Below are 11,481 nucleotides of genomic sequence, written 5' to 3' on the forward strand. Positions count from 1 at the left end.
CAAGTTTTTTTCTATTCATGGGTCTGATTAGCTGGTGTTGTGCACATCATGTGTAGTCAGCAGATGATTCTAAATGAATCCGGCTCTATACATTCTATTGATCTGCAGTGTGTGCTATGTAACATGCGGACCAATAGAGGGCGGAGGGGGAGATCACAAGCTGAGTGGTTGGATTGTATTTTAGTTAGTTTAATAAAAATAGGTTAAAGGTACTTGTGTTATTGATTACTGCTTTTAAAGATTGTTGTTCACTAGATATCCTTTTATGGTAACTTACTATATTAAAGGGAATCTGTCACCTCATTTTTGGTCTATGTGATGCTGCCACGGCCATCAGGGGCTTATCTACAGCATTCTGTAATGCTGTAGATAAGCCCAATGGCGGTGTCGGCAGCTTATAGGTCAAAAATTGAGTGACAGATTCCCTTTAAGCTAGTTTCACACTAACATTGAGGTGGGCTGCGGATGGCAGCCACTTCCTCCTTTCCTTCCTCCGTGAAGCTCCACCTACTGCCGCATGCGTCCAGCGTTTCCCTGCGTACCTATCTTTAACATTAGGTATGCAGGGACATGCGTTGTATGCGGATGCGTCCGCAAGTGGCGATTTGAGGTGTGCGGCGACATAAAATAGGAGGAAGTGGCTGTCATCTGCAGCCCCCCGGAATGCTAGTGTGAAACTAGCCTTAAGGCTAAGTTCCCACATTGCAGAAATGCGCTGAAATGTCCCCAGCATTTCCGCAACTCCCGGCCGCGGGTTTTCCGCAAAACACAAGCGTTTTCCAAGCGTTTTTAGCTTGCAGAATGCTTGCTCTTTCCAAGCGATTTGAAGCATCGCTTGAAAAAGTGATTGACAGGTGTGACCAACTTTTTACTATTGATGCTGCCTATGCGGCATCAATAGTAAAAGATAGAATGTAAAAAATCATAAAAAAAATAAAAATATGGTTATTCTCACCTTCTGACGGCCCCCGATGTCCTTAGCAGCGCTCCCGGTACGTTCCGTTCCCAGGGATACTTTGCGCGACGGACCTTTGTGACGTCACACTCGTGAGACCGCTACGTCATCTCAGGTGATTAGCGCAATGCTTCCCTGGGAACGAAAGATGCCGGCAGCGTGGCTGAGAGGCTGGAGGACTCCGGGGGCCGTCAGAGGGTAAGTAAATCACTATTTTATATTTTAATTCTATTTTTTACAGGATTATGGTACCCAGGGCCTGGAGAAGAGTCTTCTCTCCTCCAGACCCTGGGTACCATCCGCACATTAACCGCTCACTTCACACATGGTGGGCATAGCCACAAGCATAATGTGAGCGTTTCAGTGCAATCCTATGGCGGCGAATCGCCACGATTCTTCAGAAATAATAGACATTCTGCGGATTTTACCGCTATGCGATTCCGCAGCAGAAAAATCCACAGCATGGGCACAGCAACTGCAGAATCCCATAGGATTGCATGGGGATGCATTTTATTAGCGTTTTTTAAGTGTTTCTGCAGCGGGAAAAACATGGCAGAAACGCTTAAAAAGCGCAACATGGGCACACAGCCTAAATGAACAAAATTAAATATTTTTAAGATATAATTAAAAATTGCCAGATAAACAGATATATTTGCCATGTGAAGGGTACACACTTGTTATGCAAAAACCATGTCTGGAGAACATTGCCTGTAGCTCCCAGCATTTTGAGTGGCATTATGTCACTATGCATCCAGTACTTAAAATAAGGCCAGCGTCACACTTGTGAGAAACTCGCACGAGTCTCTCGCATCAATACCCGGCACTGCCGCCAGCTCTCGGGACCGGAGTGTGCGGCTGCATGTATTTCTATGCGGCTGAGCGCTCCTGTCTGTGTGCCGGCGGCAGTGTTGAGACGCGAGACTCGTGTGAGTTTCTCTCAAGTGTGACCCTAGCCTAAGGAACAATCCAGCTTGGACTCTGAGGTTTGGCATAGCTTAGGCCAGTTTCACATTTGCGGATGTCAGAGATGCGGAGGCCTGCGTACCTATCTTTAACACTGGGTACGCAGGCCATGCGGATGTATGCGGATGCGTCCGCATGCGTTGTTTTGATGCTTCGGCGAGCTGTGTCGAACACAACACATTGCATTTTGTTACAGTTGCCGCAGTGTCAAAACTACACATGCAGACGCATCCGCATACATCCGCATACATCCGCATTGGCCTGCGTACCCAGTGTTACAGATAGGTACGCAGGCTGCATGCAGACGTAGGCGAAGCTGTACGCAGGAGGTGCGGCAGTGGGCGGAGCTTCACGTAGGAACTACGCAGCTCTGACATCCGCAAACCAGAACCTGAACTTGGCTTTACTACCCAGAGACAGCTCTCTTAGCCCTTCTACCCAGGGTCAGCCGTGTTAGCCCTTCTACCAAGTGACAGCTCTCTTATCCTTACTACCCAGGGTCAGCCGTGTTAGCCCTTCTACCAAGTGACAGCTCTCTTATCCTTACTACCCAGGGTCAGCCATGTTAGCCCTTCTACCAAGTGACAGCTCTCTTAGCCCTTCTACCCAGGGTCAGCCGTGTTAGCCCTTCTACCAAGTGACAGCTCTCTTATCCTTACTACCCAGGGTCAGCCATGTTAGCCCTTCTACCAAGTGACAGCTCTCTTATCCTTACTACCCAGGGTCAGCCGTGTTAGCCCTTCTACCAAGTGACAGATCTCTTATCCTTACTACCCAGGGTCAGCCGTGTTATCCCTTCTACCAAGTGACAGCTCTCTTATCCTTACTACCCAGGGTCAGCCATGTTAGCCCTTCTACCAAGTGACAGCTCTCTTATCCTTACTACCCAGGGTCAGCCGTGTTAGCCCTTCTACCAAGTGACAGCTCTCTTATCCTTACTACTCAGGGTCAGCCGTGTTAGCCCTTCCACCAAGTGACAGCTCTCTTATCCTTACTACCCAGGGTCAGCCGTGTTAGCCCTTATACCAAGTGACAGCTCTCTTATCCTTACTACCCAGGGTCAGCCGTGTTAGCTCTTCTACCAAGTGACAGCTCTCTTATCCTTACTACCCAGGGTCAGCCGTGTTAGCCCTACTACCCAGAGACAGCTCCCTTAGTTTGCTTAACCCTACTACCCAGGGACAGCTTCCTTACAGCCCTTGGCCAGTTTTTGCATTGCAGTCCTTGCTCGTACTGTTCTGCACCGATGTGTGTATGAGCCCTTACAATTACAAGCGGCCCATTGAAAGCGACCATAATGCTGATGTGGCCCTCGGTGAAAATGAGATTGACACTCTTCATAAGTATTTAAAGGCGTTCACAAATATATCCAGTAGTGGTATCTCCCAAATTTGAACAGTCAGCGAAAACGGCTCCTTATTAATAAGACTAATTCACACAATAGTAACATAGTAACATAGGTTGAAGGGAGACTTTAAGTCCATCTAGTTCAACCCATATCCTATCCTAACTTGCCCTAACATGTTGATCCAGAGGAAGGCAAAAAAAACCCATGTGGCAAACAGTAAGCTTCACGCTGGGGAAAAAAATTCCTTCCCGACTCCACATACGGCAATCAGACTAGTTCCCTGGATCAACGCAATATTAAGGAGACTAGTGTATATACCCTGTAATATTATACTTTTCAAGAAAGGCATCCAGTCCCTTCTTAAATTTTAGTAGTGAATCACTCATTACAACATCATATGGCAGAGAGTTCCATAGTCTCACTGCTCTTACAGTAAAGAATCCGCGTCTGTGAGTATGCTTAAACCTTCTTTCCTCCAGACGTAGAGGATGCCCCCTTGTCCCCGTCACAGGTCTAAGAGTAAAAAGATCGTTAGAAAGGTCTTTGTATTGTCCCCACATATATTTATACATTGTAATAAGATCACCCCTAAGGCCTCTTTCACACATCAGGTTTTCGCCGTCAGGCGCGATCCGGCGCTTTTGACAGAAACCGGATCCGGCGAAATGCAATGCCGGATCCGGTTTCCCCCCCATTGACTTGCATTTGCGCCGGATCGCGCCGGATGGCCATGCGTTTCATCCGGTTTTCGCCGGATCCGGCAATGTGTCGCGATCCGGCGTCTGGAAAAAACGGTGACTGTAACGTTTTTTGTCTCCGGCGAAAAAGCCGGACACGCCGGATCCGGCGCGTCCGGCTTTTTCACACAATGAAAGCCTATGAGCGCCGCAATGCGCCGGATCCGGCGAAAGCCGGAACCGGCGGCCGGATCCGGTTTTTTGGTCTGAGCATGCTCAGTAGCTCTGCCCACAAGACATATATAAAAGCAAGACAGTGGGACCCACAGCCACACCCAACATGCCACCCAAGAAAGCAACCAAGCGAAGCAGGAGAAGGCAGGAGACCACTGCAGCACCATCCGCACCACCACCACCCCAAATGGAGCAGCAAATAGAACATGCTGAGGAGGGGAGGCCAGCAGCAGATGAGAGACGGTAATTATCAAATAACCCATTCCTCCAAACTAGGGCTATTGAATATCAAGATATTCATTGGCCCTTTGTTTCTCTTTATTCAACAGCCGCCCAATAGATGCAGCAGCAGCAGCAATGGCAGCAGCTGGAACACCACCCACAGGCATGGAGTGTGGCCACCAGGAAGACAGCACATCATCTTCTGGGAGCCCTCCCTCGCATCGTCAGCGTTTGACGGTAAGTTTTTATTTCCAAAATCCATCTTCTCTGTAATATATGTCTATTCATTGCCTTTTATTTCAAAACAGGAATCACAAGATGAAGAGGAGCTCCCAGAAGAAAAAGGAAGGGGTGGACAGACACCTGGAGTGGGCTCACAATTGGTAAGTTTTTTGCATCAAACGCAGAAACACAACATCACACTACACACAACACATAGAAAACAATGTTCTGCAGACCACACACAGCAAACAAATGCCTACATCCAAAGACATAACATTTTTTGTTTTCTTCTCTAGTCTTCCCAATCTGGTGCTTGGCCAAGAGGTCCTCGCAGTGCCTCCCAGGGTCGTCGGCGACAGCAACGCGGCGGTCACCAGCGTGTAAGTATAAATATTTTTGCTTTGTTTTTTTGCACTTTTTATTTCATTTCTTTTGTGGAGGCTAATTATGTTATTTTTGTCTTTTTCTTTAACAGCCTTCACAGCGTGCTCCCGACTCTGACGGTGAGGATGGAGGGATTGATGTGGACCGCCTCATCGATCTCGTCAGAGAAAGGGAGCCGCTCTGGAATATGGCTGACCGCCGCCACGCTGACCTGATCGTTACCCGACGACTCTGGGAGGAAATCTGTTCGCTCCTTGTGGGCCGCTGGGAGGACCTCGAAGCTCGGGCCCAGATTAAAGAGCGTAAGTATATACAGTACCGGTTGCTTGATGTAAACCAGTGTTTCCCGAACTCCAGTCCTCGTGGTCCCCACGGATCATGTGTTCAGGATTTCTATTTACTATGGAAATCCTGAAAACATGACCCCTGGGGACCATGAGGACTGGAGTTTGGGAAACACTGATGTTGTATACTAACCACTCCTTTCTCGTTTCAGGGAACAGAATTGTGAATCGGTGGCGGTCTGTGAGAGATCGTTTCAAGAAGGAGTTCAATAAAGAGATGCGGGCCCCGAGTGGATCTGGAGGACGCAGGAGCAAGTACAAGTACGCAGAAGCCCTGTCGTTCCTCCGGGAAACAATGGTCACCAGAAGGTAAATATTACACACCACATGTGAAAAAAAATGTTATATGTAAATTTTTTTTTCAGCCAGGGCCATACCATGTCAGTATTTTAATTGTTTTTTTTTCTCTTTATTCCACAGCACGGTGAGCAGCACTCGGGAGCCGGCACGATTGGACCCTTCTGAGGCGATCCCTGAGGAGACCGGCACCGAGGGACACTTCGACCGCCCCGGTACATCTGCACCTTCCCAGCCTTCCCACACATTCGACCCATCTGTCCCATCCACCAGCACAGGAGCATCGTGGCCGCCTACATTACATGAAGCTGCTGGTGAGGAGATCGCTTTCCCTTTACCCCACCCTTCTGCCCCTGCCACCTCTAGTACACCTGCGGGTACTGGGCGGCAGCGGCAGAGGGGTCAGGAAAAGACTTATGCGCCAGAGTTCTTGCATCTGAATGCATCTTTCCAGAACTGTCTAAAAGTCTTGTCAGAGCAAATCTCCGCAGGCTATCAGCAGATCAACTCCAGCATTCTGGAGGTGAAGACACTTCTGCAAACCATGCATTCAGAAGCAAGATCTTCGCCAAACCACACCTTTTTCAGGTCTGTTGTGGAGCGCATGGAAACGCTCTCTCCTGCCCAGCAGATGCATGTAATGCATTCATGCCACGCTGCTCTCCAGCAAGTTACCTCCCAACCTCCTCCTCCTCCCACCACAGTAGTTCCTCCACCTGCACCCCCTCCAGCCACTTTCCATCCTCCCCCTCCTATTACATCTACACCCCCTCCAGCCACTTTCCATCCTCCCCCTCCTATTACATACCATCCACCTCCAGCCACTTTCCATCCTCCCCCTCCTATTACATACCATCCACCTCCCCAGCACCATCCACCTCCCCAGCACCATCCACCTCCCCAGCACCATCCACCTCCCCAGCACCATCCACCTCCCCAGCACCAGCAACCTCCCCAGCACCAGCAACCTCCCCAGCACCAGCAACCTCCCCAGTACCAGCAACCTCCACAGTACCTGCAAACTCCCCAGTACCAGCAACCTCCCCAGTACCAGACATCTCCCCACTTCCAGCAACCTGCCCCGTACCAGACATCTCCCCACTTCCAGCAACCTGCCCCGTACCAGACATCTCCCACTTCCAGCAACCTGCCCCGTACCAGACATCTCCCCACTTCCAGCAACCTGCCCCGTACCAAACTCCTTCCCCATACAACTTGCCATCAACATCATCTGCTCCTACAGTCCCTGCCCAACCCTCCACTCCACCACCCACCACCTCTTCTGCTTCCCACATGTCCACCCATTCTGTAGTTTTTTCCACACCTTCACCTCTAACTGTTCCTTCCCCACCACGATCCCAGTCCTCTCTCCACACTCCCAGTGTCGAAGTGTCCCGCAGCCCCTACAGCAGTATTTCCACCATACACTACACAGATTTATAATGTGTGTATTTAAATAAAAATGACCAGTTTTATGGTTTCAGTTTTATAGTTTCAAAGTTTTATTAAACAAGTTTAATAAAATTTAAAAAAAGTTTACTAAAAAAAACATTTTTCAATAAAAGTTAAATTATTTTACACTGGTTGTCTGTCATTTCTTTCTGCGGCGAAAAAGGTTAAATACAGGGTATTTAAAAGGTGAAATGGTATTCAAAACTAGGTATATAACTGTGGGTAAATTTTAGCTTTTTGCCACAGTTGTGTTCCTGGTTGTGTTTGAAGCAAAGTATTTCACCTAAAAAGTTGTGTTTATTGTTGGTGATTTCCTAACAATGTACACAACTTTTGTTAAAAGGTGAAATACTTTGCATAAAACACAACCAGGTACACACCTGTGGCCTAAAGCTAAAAATAGAGACCATGACAAGATAGCCAACTTTGGTTGGCAAAGGTATATACTGTTGGTACAGAAGGTACACAAGTTTGGTTAGGGCACAAATCTTTCACACTCTGTCATCCTGCCAGTGTACTCTGCCTTGAGGTGACATAAAGTATAGTGCAAAATTGTCCCTCATTACTGAAACCGTCACAGAACTTCTAGTGGTAATGTCATGGTAATCTTGCAAGGTGGTTTCTTCAGAGGTGTCCTCAATGGAAATGGGTTCCTTGCAGATAACAAAATTGTGGAGTACCACGCACGCTTTGATCACCTCGTCCACAGTTTCTGTCTTGAGGTTGATCGCAGTCAATAGGACCCGCCATTTGGCTGTCAGAATACCAAAGGTACATTCAACCATTCTTCTTGCTCTTGTGAGGCGGTAATTAAAAATGCGTTTTGGTCTTGTCAATCCTCTGCTAGAGTACGGTTTCAAAAGGTGTTCTGACAGCTGGAAGGCTTCATCCCCTACACAGACAAATGGCATAGGTGGACCAGATGTTTGCGGCAGCGGTCTAGGTGGTGGGAACTGGAAGGTGTTTCCATACAGTTTACGCCCCATGGCAGACAGTTTGAAAACTTGAGAGTCATTGGAGCGGCCATAGGCCCCAATATCAACCGCAATAAATTTGTATTCCGCGTCAGCGATGGCCATGAGGACAATTGAAAAATATTTCTTGTAATTGAAATATTCCGATCCCGATCCAGCTGGCTTTACAATGCGGATATGTTTCCCGTCCACAGCGCCCAAGCAGTTTGGAAACTGACATATCTGTTGAAACTTGTCAGCAATTTCAATCCACCTCTCTGTTGTGGGCTCTGGTAAAAACTCTTCAGCTAAGGAGTCCCACAGTGCACGGCATGTGTACTTCACAATTCCAGATATGGTGGAAATCCCGAGTCTGTACTGGAAATGCAGTGACGAAAGGGATTCTCCAGTTGCAAGAAATCTGTGGGGAATTAAAAAACAATAAATTAGTTTTAAATCACAGCATTACATACCAAAACTGACCTATAACACTTGGAGATACAAATTACCACCAACAAGATTGCAGTGAAAGTGTGCTCTGATGCGATCATATCCAATAAATGTGGCTTACCTTAAAGTCACCATCAGACGCTCTGCGGGTGAAACAGAGAAGCGGCAATAGGTGTCCGCTTTTCTTATGAGGTGTGCAATGCGCTCCACCAAGTAATCAAAATTCTCCATTTTCATCCTAACATATCCAAAAAATGTATCCGGGTTTCGTCGAAGGTCCATGCAGAGTGTAGAATAGACCCCACGCGTCATTCTCTTGGCTGTGATGGGGTGGATCCACAAACGTCGTCTACGATGCCTGATGCGCTGCTGTCTCGCTCTCTCCTTCTCCAGAACAATCACCCTCAAACGATTTGCCTCCGCTGTAAAATCCGCCAAATTCTTCAAAATATTTCCAATGACAACATCCATCTTCGCCAGTAACTTGCTCTTCTCTCCAACCTGCACTTTCTCCTCTACAACCTGTCAAAGAAGGGCTGTAGGAACATGCTATATATAGTTTTCCAGTAGCCAATCCCGTTCGGAAGGCCACAAGGGTCAATTTTAAAAACCGGATCCGGCGTAATCCGTCGAAAAACGGATAGAAAAATGGATGAACCGGATGAGACGGATCCGGTTTTGTCTGTCCAGAAAAAGACGGATCCGCCAGAAAACCGGATCCGTCACATCCGGTTTTACGAAACATTTGCCGGATCCGGCGTTCCGGCACGACGCCGGATCGCGCCTGACGCCGAAAACCTGATGTGTGAAAGTAGCCTAAGCCTTCGATTCTCCAAACTAAATAACCCCAAGTGTAATAACCTGTCTTGGTATTGCAGACCCCCTAGTTCCCTAATAACCTTGGTCGCTCTTCTCTGCACCCGCTCCAATAGTCATTCCTGCCTGTGCACCATTGTCTGGTGGGCTTGGTTGATAGAGTGTAAGTGCACAAGGGCAGGGCCCTCTCCTTTCTGTACCAGTCTGTCATTTTTAGTTTCATGACTGTACTTTATATTTGTGTTTTGAATGTAACCCCTTGTCATGTACAGCACCAAGGAATTAATGGTGCTCTAATAATGATGATAATGATAATAATAATAATAATAATAATAGAATATGGGTCCAAGGTCATCCCAGGCCATATAGAAAAGGCATAACTGGAAGACTTCTTTTTTCACCTCCCTCCCCCCAGCCAGTCTCGATCTTGCACTTATTCACCCCACTCCAGTTAAGCCGTCATCAGTTGTTTAGTTTTTGATGACACCATTGATTTTACCATATTATATAATGTACTGAAAAACAGGAAAACAATTGTAAAAGTGCTGTGAGATAATAGAAAAACGCAATTCCGTCATTGTCTTTTAAGTTTTGCTTGTTGTGGATCATCTCTGTTCATTTTCCCATGCGACAAGACCTGATCTTCTAATGTGTAGACTGTAGGCGGAGCTACAGGCTCAAGGTGTTTCCCATTGGTGTTTCCGCTTCCTGACGACTTCAATTCAAAAATATTTCACGGATCCGTACATTCCTCAACCAAGAATCTGCAAAAACCCTAGTCCATGCCCTCATCATCTCCTGCCTTGACTACTGCAACCTCCTGCTCTGTGGCCTCCACTCTAACACTCTCGCACCCCTCCAATCTATTCTTAACTCTGCTGCCCGACTAATCCACCTGTCCCCCCGCTATTCCCCGGCCTCTCCCCTCTGTCAATCCCTGCACTGGCTCCTCATTACCCAAAGACTCCAGTTCAAAACCCTAACCATGACATACAAAGCCATCCACAACCTGAGTCTTACGTACATCTGTGACCTAGTCTCCCGGTACTTACCTGCATGAAACCTCCGATCCTCACAAGATCTCCTTCTGTACTCCCCTCTTATCTCCTCTTCCCACAATCGCATACAAGATTTCTCCCGCGCATCCCCTCTACTCTGGAACTCTCTACCACAACATATCAGACTCTCGCCTTCAAAAAGAATTTGAAGACCTACCTCTTCCGACAAGCCTACAACCTGCAGTAACCACCGATCCACCAAACCGCTGCACGAGCAGCTCTACCCTCGCCTACTGTATCCTCACCCATCCCTTGTAGATTGTGAGCCCTCGCGGGCAGGATCCTCTCTCATCCTGTACCAGTCGTGACTTGTATTGTTTAAGATTACTGTACTTGTATGTATTATGTATACCCCTCCTCACATGTAAAGCGCCATGGAATAAATGACGCTATAATAATAAATAATAATAATTGGCAGCTTTCTTGTCTTTAGTGTATTCATTCACCCATGTGACAAATCGTGATCTTCCAATGTGTAGGATGTTTTGAAGGAGCTACAGGCTCAGGGTGTTTCTCATTGGCTGGTTGAAGTGACATATGCAGATTAGGACCAGAGACTTCTGGAATCTGGAGGATTATGGGTCCGTTATACAAGTATAGAAGTTTCTATAGGGTCACTGTGTGTCAGGTGTGATGTCTCTCTAATGTTACCGGCAACCACGAGGAGGAGCTGTAGTGATCTCTCCTGAGCGTGACGTGAGCCCTCAGTTCTGCTTCATTGCAGGGGCTGATTGCTAGTGATGATCGTTCTCCTCTGTTACGTGGAGGGGGAGATCACAAGCTGAGTGGGGGGTTTCCATTGTTGTGCATTAAAAACGCAGTTAGAACTTTATATAGTTTATTTTTTTATATTAGTGCTAGTAATGAGTGTAAGTGTAATTGTCCTGTTGCACATAGCGATGCACCAGCGATCCCGACAATGATACGACCTGGTAAGGATCGCTGGTACTTCGCTACATGGTCTCTAGTAAGCTGTTAAACAGGCAGATCTACTCAACAATGCAGCAACGATATAGCAATCTATATAACGACCTCGGCGGTGGTTGGGACATGGTCACACAGCAGCTATTCTGATGACTCAGACTTCGATAGGCGTGCTTCAGCGT

At 47.3% G+C, this 11,481-nt stretch overlaps 1 pseudogene; it reads left to right on the forward strand.

The window, feature by feature from the left end:
- The first annotated feature begins 10,963 nt into the window (after positions 1 to 10,963).
- On the forward strand, positions 10,964 to 11,165 carry LOC141089127 (small nucleolar RNA U3; annotated as a pseudogene).
- The last annotated feature ends 316 nt before the right edge of the window (positions 11,166 to 11,481 follow it).

Source organism: Dendrobates tinctorius, unplaced genomic scaffold (genome assembly GCF_039654945.1).
Source record: "Dendrobates tinctorius isolate UK_male_01 unplaced genomic scaffold, ASM3965494v1 ptg000007l, whole genome shotgun sequence".
NCBI lineage: Eukaryota > Metazoa > Chordata > Amphibia > Anura > Dendrobatidae > Dendrobates > Dendrobates tinctorius.